We start from the raw sequence: 13,517 nt of genomic DNA on the forward strand, positions 1-13,517 counted from the left end.
CAGCTGAGAAGACAGAGCTCATCAGAAGTTAATAGACAATAGCAAGTTTTATAAATGACTTCTTCTCCCTCTGCCTCTCCCCTGCTCATGCTCTCTCTCGGTATCTCTCTGTCTCAAATGAATACATGATAAAAAAAAAAATCTTAAAAAAACAAGAGGGTGCCTGGGTGGCTCAGATGGTTAAGCATCTGCTTTTGGCTCAGGTCATGATCTCAGGGTCCTGGGATTGAGCCCTGGTCAGGCTCCCTGCCCAGTGGAAGTCTGCTTCTCCCTCTCCCTCTGCCGCTCCCCTGCTTGTGCGCTCTCTCTCTCTCTCTCTCTCTCTCTCTCTCTCTCTCCCTCTCTCTCTGTCTCAAATGAATAAGTAAAAAGAAAATCTTATAAATAACTGATAAGAGTTTGGGTGTATTTCAAGGGGTTTTGAAGAAGTGCTAACGGCTGGTGAAGCTGCTGATCAATTCTTACACTTTGAAATGCAAATTTGAAGTTTGCTTAAGTGGGATGGTGTTGAAAACTTGGGCTGAGGGAAACAGTACAAATCCTATTAAAATTATTTGGTTACCGCTTAGTAAAAGATACACCTCCTCTGCAGTTTGTATCATTTTTTGAAATGCTCAAGACACAAAAACTCAAAGCTTTATTTCCCCAACCTCAGTGAGTTCTACCTGTACTCCACTCCAGCACTGTCCTGTCCTCCACTCCCAGCATGAGTACAGAAAAATTGTGGATATATTTTATGAAACAAATGGCTTTTTTTTTTTTTAAGTGCTCCCAAAGTGATTGTGAGGCTCAGCCTTGGTGTGTGTGTCACTGACCCATGGGTAAATGACGGTGATGCCTACAGTTGTAATCAAGCCAGGTCTGTGTTGGGCTCCAGACCCTTCTGTCCAACTGCCCCATTAGACGTGGCTATTTCAAACTTAGCACGTCCTGAACTTGTCATCCCCATCTCTTCTTCTTCCTTTCATGCCCCCCACTTCTTGTCATTTTTTTTTGTGAATAGCACAAGTATTCCTTCAGTTGCCCAAATCAGAAACTTGCCTGTTCTCCACCCATGCATCCAGTCACCATGCCTGTTAATTCCACCTTCAAAATATCTCAGCTCCAGCTGCTGCTTCCCACCTTCTGCTGCCTTAATCCATGCCACTGCCCCAAGGTTTTGTGGGTCATTACAGGAGCTTCCCAGCTGGTCTCTGTGGCTCTATATTCTAAGCAGCCATAGTAACTGTTCTAAAATTCAAATCAAGAGGCACCGGGTGGCACAGTCGGTGAGCATCTGACTCTTGGTTTTGGCTCAGGTCATGATCTCAGAGTTCGCACTCAGCGGGGAGTCTGCTTGGGATTCTCTCTCCCTCTCCCTACCCCTGCCCCCCATCACCTGTGCGGGTGTTCTCTCTCAAATAAATAAAATAATAAAATCTGATCACTTAAAACTATTAAAGGCCTCCCTATTGTCCTAAGGATAAAGTTCCTAAATTTGCTGCCTAGTCTTCATCCTTTGGCCCTGATCATCTCTGGCCTCACTTCACAGTTGCCCCCCACCGCCTCCCCCACTTGTGAACGTACCTTCTTGCTCTGCTAGCCTGTGGCCTTTGTAAGTGCTCTTTCCTGAGCCAGGAATCTCCCTTCCCCAATCCCTCATCCTCCATATTTCACGGCTCAGCTCACAGTTCACTTCCTCTGGGAAACCTTCTTAACCACCATCACACACACCTCCACACCCAGCCGGGTTAGGTGCCTCTCCAGAAATCCCCCAGAACATCTGGCATTTACCCCCATTTGCCCTGAATTAGGATTCTTTTCCTCTTGTCTGTTTTCCTCATGGGCTGTGAGGTCCTCTAGACTAGCGGCATATCATTTCCCCACCATCCCAGAAATGACAATGGTTGTCATATGATGCATGCTAAAAATACTGAAAATGACTGAATTTTATTTTTGACACACAAAAAACTACACAAAACCAACCTGGTTTTGGGCTAGTTTTAGTTAATTTACCCTAAGTGGAATAGCAAGAATAGAGTATTTTGAAATAACCCAGGAGTCAGGAGGGATTGCACTTTTAAGAAGTGTTGCATACAATGGCACCAGATTTTTGAAGTTTTATTTTTGAAACAAAAAAGGAAAATGCTGAAGAAATAGTTAAGGAAAAGAATAGAGCTCACAGACACATGTAATCTCCTGAAGTGGCACAGGTCAAAATGATTACTTAAGATTCTGGCTAAACCCAGAATCTTCTCTTCACCCTAGCTGGGAGGGTGCCCTGTGAGGTCTGTATTAGAATTGTCACATGCAGAAGTGACTCTTGTGGCTGTTTGTTTCAATAATGGTATTAGGGGTACTGCGGGATTGGCCAGCATGACGTTAAACATGAGGTTGATTCATTTTTGCCATGTAACCTTGTTTATGCGATGGGATTGAATTAGATGTCTTGCAATGAGATGACTGCACGTGGGAGGTGTCTGAACTAAAATTCAGCTTACAGAGAAAGGTGGGGCGAGTTTCCTACAACTTATCTCCGCTGCCTGTTGAGAAAAACTGCATCTGTTGAAGATTTTCTTTTCGCTGAGCTTAGTGGTGGCTGTCAGTGGTGGCTTTAGGTAATTTTATTGTCAAAGGAACCAAGGCTCAGAGGTGTTCAATAACTAGCCCTCATCCCACCTTAATAGATGACAGAGTCAGGATGCCAATTTGAAGCAAAAGCATTTTCCAGGGCCCCCGTCTCTTTTTAATCAAGCATCTGGGGTGTCTTGGTTTTCTTGAAATAATCCTGCAATATCAATTTATATCCTGAAAAATCACAGCTTCTAACCAAAGTGTTATGCAATCATTAATATTCTTGAAAATACTTGTCAGCAGTTTTACCAGTAGATGTGGGAAATAAGCAGAATGGGATCAAGCACTGGGCAGTGTTGTCAGCGTGGCACATTTTATTACATTTGGCAACACTTATGATCCTTGGGTAGAGACAGATTTTTGAGCTTCAAGCTATCCATTTGGGCATCACCAGGTTCAGCATCATGAATAAATCCGAAAAAGGAAATTCATGAACATTTTAACCATTTCTGAAAGTTAATCTTCATATCATCTGTGCTTTTAGAAATGCTCCCATGTTCCTGCCAAAGAATCCATGTTTGGGGGGATGTAATTCAGGGTGAGAATCTCATGACAAACTGTCAGTATCTCTGGTTTCTTAAACATTGCTGCGCTTGCCATATAATTTAATAAACAGATCACTGTTTTGGGTGAAGAGAGAGAAGCAGAGAAGGGAGGAGTAGAGGGAGGGAGGAAATATGGAAACATGGAGGGAGTGGTAAGCATGGGCCAGACATGGACTTCGGAGATCTTAACATTCTTTAAACCCCATAACAATCTATTTGAGGTGATTGCTCTTTGGGTTTTACAGAAAAGAAAATCTAGGTTCAGTAAATGAACCAGGTCTCTGCCCTGCATTCTTTCTCATAGAACATCTCCTGAATCCCTTTGGGTTTCAGCCCATAGCTAGGTGACACTTTCCTCCAAGTGAACTGTCCTTCACATAATGCACGCTCCCTGGGTGCTGGGCCAATTCAATTCTTTGGCGTCTGGGACTTTTTTCTAGTGGGGAAAGAAACCAAATGGTAATGCGGTGGGTGCAATCTTTAAGGAATTTTCAATATCAGCCAATACAGCGTTTTCCAAACTGGCTTAATATTTGTGATTTTTGCCATTTAAATGTAAGGAGAATGGCCGTTTTAAAAATTGTTCTCTGTAAGAATAAGGGTGCCTCAGTCCACAAAGGCACACAGGACCCTTTAAAACAATTTTTTTAAAGATTTTATTTATTTATTCATGAGAGGCACAGAGAGAGATGCAGAGACATCATGGAGAGAGAAGCAGGCTCCCTATGGGGAGCCCAGTGTGGGACTCCATCCTAGGACTCGGAAAGAGGACCTGAGCCAAAGGCAGACACTCAACCACTGAGCCCCTCAGGTGTACCAGGACCCTTTTGTTTCATGCATTCTTTAAGCCAGCAAACATTCACTTTATACATGCTGTGTGCCAGGGACTCTTCCAGGACACCAGATTTATAGCTGTCGTATTAGTCAAGACTGACTAGTAGTTTCTGGTACAGTCTCACTCGGGTGCTATAGTGTCTATTAAAAAGTTGATTACAAGGGACAGAATCATTGAGAGGACTGGAGAGCCACCCCACAGAACTGATGGCAACTGCTAAACACAAAGGGAAGTGCTTTTTAATTCTATTCCCAGGACCTCATTGGGTAGCCATGGCTGCTGCCACCACCAAAACTGCTTATATCCCAGGAGCCACCACACCACTGCTTCTACCTGAAAGAAGTAAATTTCCTCATTCCTCCTATGTTCCCAGTCCCTGAACCAAAATCCTTTAAGGATGTGTCAACTGGGAGATTGTGTCCCATCCCCAGGAGGGGCTGGGAAAGTGAGTCGAGCTGGGGATGGTCTCTGACGCTCCTCTCTTCCACCAAGATTTGTAGAGTGGTGGATTGTTCCGACATGGAAAGGAGTGCAGGTGCAGGGTCACCACGAGACAAGATGAATGTCATCTACGACTGAACAGAACAGATAATGGAGGTTTCCATCTAGCAGTAAAAGCAAACAGAGAGAAGGAAATACACAAATTGTAATGGTCAGTGTTGAGAAGAAGTGTGGAACACGTGACAGCCTGTGGCAGGGGGATGTGAACAAATGTGAGGGAGCAGAGGAGGCAGCCTTAGACCACACCCTGGACACTGAGCTGCAGCCACTGGGGGAAAAGGCAGAGAAGAACATTCTAAGCAGAGGGAGCAGTATATTTTATTCAGGTAAGAAGAACATGTGTGAGGAACTGGGAGAGGGTCAGTGATGAGACTGACTGAGCAGTGGGAGACACAGACAACAAACAATCTGGTCCCAGAGGCCCAGTTCATGGTGATGAATTCCCAAGAGCATGGGGAGGTCATTGAAGGATTTCAAGCAGCAGAGCAACAGGCATAAATTTGCTTTATTAAAAGACCACTATTTAACCTTAGAGAATGAACTTGAGAGGAAAAGAATGGATGTGGAATGACTGGTGGGGATGAAGAGATTGTATTGGCTTAAAACTACGTTTATGGTTGTGGAGATGGGGCAAAAAATGGATTGGAGACATATCCAGGAAGTAAAATTAATAGGATGGGATGAATGACGGGACAGGCCACCCTAGGGTGAAAAGGGTTACTTCCTGTCTGCTACTGGATGATTGGCTCTGTTTCCCGAAGGACAGCCAGCCCCAGTGTCCCGAGGGATAGAGGGCTCGTCAGGGAACACAGTACAGTGTACTAGGTAGATGAGTCTGGAACCCTGGGGAGGGAGCTGGCTACAGGTGCAGTTTTGGTTTTAATCAGCAAAAGGTGGTAAAGGAAAGTATAGCATGGATGATGTGGTTTAGGGGAAAGAGTGAAAGAGAAGAAGGAAGTCTTGGAGGAGCCCCAGGGGCCTGCAGCACCAACAGATTTGGATAGAAGAGAGCTAAAAGGAGGTTGGAGACACAGAGTAAGAAACTGGAAGGAAAACTAGGCCATGGGACTGGGGAGAAGAGTGTTTTTATAGAGCCAACATGCCAAGAGCTTCAGGATGAGTTTAAATGGGGGGCTGCACAGCAATTGCCAGGTTTTTCATTGGTGGAAACCACAGACTCAAAGACTGCTAGGGATGGGAGCTAGAGCAGAGTGCTTTGCTGAGGAAGAAAAGGAAGAAAGAGGGATGACGGTTACTAGAAAATGTGCTGTGAAGGACAAGAAAGTGATAGAATGGTAATGGGATAGGGCTCAGGGGAAGACTGTTTTTTGTTTTTAAGATTTTATTTATTTATTAATGAGCGAGGCAGAGACATAGGCAGAGGGAGAAGCAGACTCCTCATAGGGAGCCCAATGTGGGACTCGATCCTGGAACTCCAGGATCACGCCCTGAGCTGAAGGCAGATGCTCAACCACTGAGCCACCCAGGTGTCCCTTGTTTTGTTTTGTTTTTTTGTTTTGTTTTGTTTTGCTTTTAAGATGGAACAAATGTGAACATATTTAAATTTTTATGGAAAGGATGTAGTAGAAAGAGAATTTGGAGATGCAGGTGAGGGATGAAAAGGGGCCAAGAGTTTTGTTCCATTTCCTTTTTGACATAGTAAGTTTTATGACACAGAAGATGCCTCTTCAAGATTTCTTGCTGATACCTCAGTCTCCAAGCCCCTGATTGCTCCAAAAATAAAGCCAATGGATAGTGCCTGCTGGGGGCAATTTTTCTGAGCACAGTGCATGGGGTGTGTATGGCATTGCTTGACTTTGGGGAAAAATGACTAAAGGGATGTGTGGAGATAGAGGACCTGATACAGATGAGGGTGAGGAAGAGGGGAGTTCAGGTGCCCAAAACAACTTTATGACACGGTGCTATTTATGTCAACTTATGTCAACCTCAATTATGCCTCCCAATCTACATATGCACAGCCTCCCCCACTCTCAGCATCCCCCAGCAGAGGGATCCATTTGTTTCCGTTGATGAACCTACAGTGACATCATCATCCAATGTCCATAGTTCACATTAGGGCTCACCTTGATGTATGTTCTGTGGGTTTGGACAAACGTACACTGACATGGAATGGTCATTACAGTATCACCCAAAAGGGTTTCACTGCCTTAAAATCCCTGTGCTCCTACTACTCATCCCTCCCTCTCCTGACCGTGGCAACCACTGATCTTCCTACTGTCTTCATACTTTTGCCTTTCCCAGAACGTGATATAGTTGGAATCATACTGTACATAGCATTTTCAGATGGGTTTCTTTCACTCAGTAACATGCATTTAAGTTTCCTTAATGGCTTCAGAACCCATTTTTAAAGTTGCTGAATAGGGGCACCTGGGTGTCTCTGACTCTTGATTTTGGCTCAGGTCATGATCTCTGGGTGGTGGGATTGAGCCCCATGATGGGTTCCATGCTGCTTCTCTCTCTCTCTCTCTCTCTCTCTCCCCCCCCCCTTTGCCCATCTCCCACACTGTCTCCGTAAAATAAGTCTTTTAAAAGAGGCTTAAATAATAAAGTCACTGAATATTCCATTGTCCGAATGTACCAGTTTCTCTCTTCATCTACTGAAGGACGTCTTGGTTGCTTCTGAATTTTGGCAATTATGAACAAAATTGCACAGACATCAGTGTGCAAGTTTGTGTGGGCATAAGTTTTCAGCCCCTTTGGTTAAATACCAAGCAGTGTGACTGCTGGATCATACAGTAAGAGTATGTTTAATTTTGTATGAAACTGCCAAACTTTCCTCCAAAGTCCCTATACTATTTTGTATTCCAACCAACAATGAATGAGAGTTTCTGTGGCACCACATTCTTACCAGTGTTTGGGATGGGCAGTGTTCTGGATTTTAGCCATTTTAATCATTGTGTAGAGGTACTTACTGTTCTTTACATTTGTCTATCTCTGATGACATATGATGTGGATTACATTTTCACATACTTATTTGCCATCTGTGTATCTTCCTTGGTGAGGTGTCTGTTAAGGTCTGGCCCATTTTAATTGAGTTGTTTGTTTTCTTATTCTTATTCTGTTGACATTATCCTTCGCAGAGCAGAAAATTTTAATTTTAATGAAGTCCAGCTTATTAATCCTTTCTTTCAAGGACTGTGCCTTTGGTGTCTTATCTAAAAAGTCATCATCAGACTCAAGGTCATCTTGATTTTCTCTTATGTTTTCTCAGCTTCTGTAAAGTTGCATTTTACATTTAGATCTGTGATCCCTTTTGAGTCATCTTACCTCTTTTAAGTGTGCAGCTCGGTAGTCTTAACTATATGGACGTTGTTGTGCAACAGATCTCTGGAACTCTTCCATCTTGCAAAACTGAAACCCTGCACCCATTAACCAACGTCTCCCCATTTCCCCCAACCCCCAGTCCCTGCAACCGCTGTATTTTCTCTATGTATTGCATTGTCTCTATGAATTTGACTATTCTGGGATCCCTGGGTGGCGCAGCGGTTTGGCACCTGCCTTTGGCCCAGGGCGCGATCCTGGAGACCCGGGATCGAGTCCCACGTCGGGCTCCCGGTGCATGGAGCCTGCTTCTCCCTCTGCCTGTGTCTCTGCCTCTCTCTCTCTCTCTCTCTCTCTCTCTGTGTGACTATCATAAATAAATAAAAAAAAATTTAAAGAAAAAAAAAAAAAGAATTTGACTATTCTAAATATCTCGTATTATCATATGGAAGTATTTTTGTGACTGGCCTATTTTCCTGAATGTAATGTCCTCCACGTTCATCCATGTTGTAGCTTATGACATCCATGTTTTAGCTTAAAAAGAGTTTCCTTTTTTTTTTTTAAAGATAGATTTATTTATTTATTTATTTATTTATTTATTTATTTATTTATGAGAGAGAGAGAGAGAGAGAGATGCAGAGACACAGGAGAAGGGAGAATCAGGCTCCATGTGGGACTTGATCCCGGGACTCCAAGATTGCGCCCTGGGCCAAAGGCGGGTGCTAAACTGCTGAGCCACCCAGGGATCCCAGTTTCCTTCTTTTTAAGGCTGAATGATATTCCATCGTGTGTGCGTATGTGTATATACCACATCTTCTTTATCCACACACCACATTTTTCTTTATCAGTTCATATGTTGATTGGCACTTAGCTTTACCTCTTGGCTATATTGTGAATAGTGCTAAAATGAACATAGGTATACAAATTTCTTTGAGAACTTGTTCTCAGTTCCTTTGGGTATGCACTCAGAAGTGGGATTGCTGGATCATATAGTAATTCCATTTTGAATTTTTTGAGGAACCTCCATGTTAGTTTCCATTGGAGCTGTACCAGTCTACATTCCTACCAATGATCCACAAGGGTTTCAATTTCTATACATCCTTGCCAACACTTATTATTTTCTAGGGTTCTTTCCCTATTTTTTGTTGTTACAGTAGCCATCACAAATGGGTTTAAGGAGACCAGTATATAGATATATAAATACTTTCTAAAGATTTATTTATTTTAGAGAAAGAGAACATGCACATGAGTGGGGGGAGGGGCAGGGAGAGGGTGAGAGAGAATCCTAAGCAGATTCCCCACTGAGCTAGGACCCCAACATGGGGCTCTATCCCACAACCCAAGACCATGGCCTGAGCTGAAATCAAAAGTCAGATGCTTAACCAACTGAGCCACCCAGGCACCCCTCACCAAGATTCATAGTTTTAATTTTGACCTGAAAATATTGTATATCTGGTAAGCTGTACATCATAGTTAAAACCCATGTGTATTTTGCATGTGTAAGAGTGAGAAACTACTGCACAGGTGTACACTGTATGTTTTTGCTAAATAGCAGTGAGAATATAAATGGAATCATTTGGGAGAGAAGGAGTCAACGTGGTGTGGTGGCAAAAGCCTGAGGAATAGAGACAGGAGCTTTTATCTACTTTGCCTGTGACACGGAGTTGGTGATGATCACATCAATTCCACATCTCTGTCTCTTTGTAGTGAGGATGGAAAGAACATATGTGTAGGAGAGCTGGCTGACACACTCAGACACTTCACCATGTGGCCAGCTAGGAGAGACAAAGGGAAAGAGACAGAGGAGGCCAAAGTTCAGCATGGAGCTGAGTTCTAACCTTTACATGCAGATGTTGCTGAACCTGGGTAAAATCCTTTGAAATACAGATGAAATTCGCCTTACACAGCAGACATGTTGGAGAGATGCTGTGCCTATGAGAAACTGCTTTTTAATAAAGCAAATGAAAATGTAAATGTTTTCAGGGAATTCTACATGAAGGAACCCCACGTGAAGTTAAATGTAATTTGGTAATGTAAATAATGAATGCGATTGCTAAGTATATGTCTTGGGAGAGTTTGTTCCTTACCTGCCCCCTCCCCTCTGTCTTTCTCTTCTACATCTTTCTTTCTTTCTTTTTCTTTCTTTCTTTCTTTCTTTCTTTCTTTCTTTCTTTCTTTCTTTCTTCTTTCATTCTTTCTTTCTTTCTTCTTTCTTTCTTTCTTTCTTTTTTTCTTTCTCTTTCTTTCTTTCTTCCTTCCTTCCTTCCTTCCTTAGAGAGAGAGAGAGAGATCACGAGTGCATGTGAGGGGTGGGGGGCAGAGGGAGAGAGAGAATTCTAAGCAGGCTCCACTCCCAACGAAGAGCTGACTCAGGGTTGATCTCATGACCTTGAGATCATGACCTGAGTTGAAGTCAAGAGTTGGATGCTTACCTGATTGAGCCACCCAGGTGCACCTTTCCTATCCCCTTTCAATAAAGATCTATTATGCTGTATTAAAGACAAATTAAAAATTAAAAGAGAAATTGGAGGAAGAGAAATAAAAGAAAAATTTAAAAGTAGAACAAATATTAATTCCCCAAGCACACACTTTGGGAAGATCAACTTTTTGTTAAAGGAAGCATAAACAAGTTGGATCTGAGCATCCTAGCACCCAGTGCAGAGGGAGAAACATAATCCAATCCAGCATTTGCACAGTCCAAAAACTGAAACAAGCCAGTTGCATAGATCTGATTAGTGATGCCTGGAAGATTTTTTTCCGGGGAGGAATTAAAAAAAAAGTGTCTTGTAAATACCTGCATCCTCAATTAACTCTAGAATAAATATGGGCAACCTGGGTGGCTCAGCGGTTTAGCGCTGCCTTCAGGCCCAGGGTGTGATCCTGGGAACCCAGGACTGAGTCCCACATCAGGCTCCCTGCATGGAGCCTGCTTCTCCCTCCACCTGTGTCTCTGCCTCTCTCTCATGAATGAATAAATAAAATCTTTAAAAAAAAACTCTAGAATAAACATAATATTGAATTTTTAAAATTCAGTGGGGCATAGCCTGGCTTGTGTAGAAGGTAGAGTTCTTTGCCTAAGATATTGCTGATCCTGTCTTGTCCTTGTGAGTTCTTTGGGGTTTTTTTGGTTTGTTTCTTAATAATCCTCAGAATTGACTCATAAAGAACAAAGAAAAAGGGCGTTTTATTGAACAGTGGGAGCCCCAGGGTTAACCTCAAAATCCTAAAAGAAATAATTGATGATGTAAATTTGATTCCTGAAAGCATTTATACTTTTGTGTATGAACAATGCCATAAGCGGAAAGAAAAAGAACCCTCATGCACTGTTGGTGGGAATGCAAACTGGCAACACCACTGTGAAAGACAGTATGGAGTTTTCTCAAAAAAGTTAAAAACAGAACTGCCTCATGATCCAGTAATTCCATTTCTGGGTATTTATTCAAAGAAAATGAAAGCACTAACTTGAAAAGATAACTACACCCCCATGTTCATTGCTGCATTATGTACAATGGCCAAGATAAGGAAGCAGCCCAAGTGTCTACAGATAGATGAACGGATAAAGGAAATGTGGTATATATATATATAGTGTAGTATCTTCCAGCTACTTAAAAGAATGAAACCTTGCCATTTGTGACAATGTAGGTGGACCATGAAGGCATCATGCTAAAGGAAATAAGTCAGACAAGGACAAATACCATAGAATCTCATTTGTATATGGAACTTTTAAAAAAAATAGGCCCATAGAGACAAGTCCTGGGTCGCCTTAGCACCCTACATGGGTGTTCCATCCCAACTATAGATTTTGGCTTCCACTTTAGACTTTATATAGATAATATATATATATGTTGCCTCTTGGGACTTCTCCATGGGGATATCTCCTAGTACTTCAAACTCAATGTGTTTAAGATGGAAATTTACCTCTTCCCTTCAAACTCCTCCTCCTCTTCCTTTATCTCCCTTGGAAAATATTACCCACTCAACTCCTCCAGCCTAGAACTAGATCGCACCTATATTCCCTTCTCTGCCCCTTCCCCCAAGGTCGAATGTATTGCAAGTCTATTGATGGCTGACTGTGATCTTTTTCCAGGGTCCACCTACTTTCTCACTCCCTACTGCTCCTCATCTGGTTTGGTCACTGTCATCTTTGGTCAGGTTATCAAGCAGCCCCCTGATGTGCCTCCCTGCTTCCACCCTTCAGAAGATTTTACACACAGTAGCTAGAGTGATCTTTCTCAAACGCACATCTGACCATCTCACCTTCTGCTCAGAACCCTTCAGTGGCTTAAAACTGCTATTGGTAAAAAGACCAAGCTCTTATTCTTGTTGAGTTAGGAAAGAAACAAATATATTAACAGATATTTAAATAAGTTGTATAAAGGCCATTTTGATAATGATAAGTTGCAATTGGGAAAATAAACCAGGGTGATGCATTAAATGTTAATGTAAATGTTGATGCAGTGGGATCTGGGGAGGAAGATGACATTCTTGTTGACCTTGGTCTAAGAGGGACAGCATGATGGGGCCCCTCCCCTCCTTTCTCTCCCACCTCTCTGAAGGCACCATGCTTTCTGGCTGCCAGGCCTTCACACAAACTCCTGTTTTCTCTGCTTTATTTGCTCCTCTCTCCTCCTTCACTTGACTAAGACTACCCTTCAGGTCACTTCTTTAAGGATGTCTGCTCACCTGCTGGAACGAGGTACTTCAAAAAAATTATGCTAAGCTGCTTTGCCCAGGGTGTGTTCCAAGTCCATTCTCACTAGCAGGGTAACAAAGAGCTGGTCTCCCCATACCTGTACTCCTCTGGGTGGCTATTGTCCGTTCTTTATCATCTTGGCCATTTTGATAAGCATAATGATATTTCAGTGTTGTCTTAACTTGTGTTTCTGTGATTCCAGTGAGACTGGACACATTTTTATGTGTTCAATGTCCATTTGAGTTTTTCTTTTGTGATTTCCCAGTTTATTTCCTTCACTTATTTTTCTACAGTTTTATCATTTTCCCAGCACATTTGTTGCAAGCCTACTATATATTAAGCAGTTGCTCTGAGCTGACGTACATCCTCCCAAAATTCATATTGAACCGACTGTGGTTGGGGTTGAAGCTTGAATCCCCAGACCTCAGAAAATGACTGAATTTGGAGATAAACCCTTTACAGAGATAATTAACATAAAATGAGGTTGGGGGGGTGGAACCTAATCCAGTCTGACTGGTGTCCTTATAAGAAGAGATTAAGACACAGACACACACAGAGGGAAGACCATCTGAGGACATAAGAGAAGAGAGCCATCTACAAATAAGGAAAGAAGAAAAAGAAGCCAACCCTGCCACCACCTTGATCATGGACTTCCAGCCTCCAGACTGTGAGAAAATAAATTTCTCTTCTTTAAGTTACTCAGTCTGTGCTTTTATCTTATGGAAGTCCTAAGAAAATAATACATCAGTGTTCTGGGCACTGGGGTGATACATAAATTTATTTTATGCTATATCTTATTATATTTCAAACTTACTCTAAGTGGTGAGGTTCCAACCGGAGTGCAGAAGGCCAATGTACCAGCTTGAAAAAAAGCAGAGAGTAAATTCTTCCTTCCTCCACCTTTCTTTTCTATTCAGGCCTTCATCAAATTAGATGAGGCCTACCCATATTGGGGAGGGCAATCTGCTGTACTTGGTGTCCTGATTTACACTATAATCTCCCCCCAGAAACACCTGCACAGACACACCCAGAATCACGTTTAACCAAA

The sequence above is a fragment of the Nyctereutes procyonoides genome, unplaced genomic scaffold, assembly GCF_905146905.1.
Source record: "Nyctereutes procyonoides isolate TBG_1078 unplaced genomic scaffold, NYPRO_anot_genome, whole genome shotgun sequence".
Taxonomy (NCBI): Eukaryota; Metazoa; Chordata; class Mammalia; order Carnivora; family Canidae; genus Nyctereutes; species Nyctereutes procyonoides.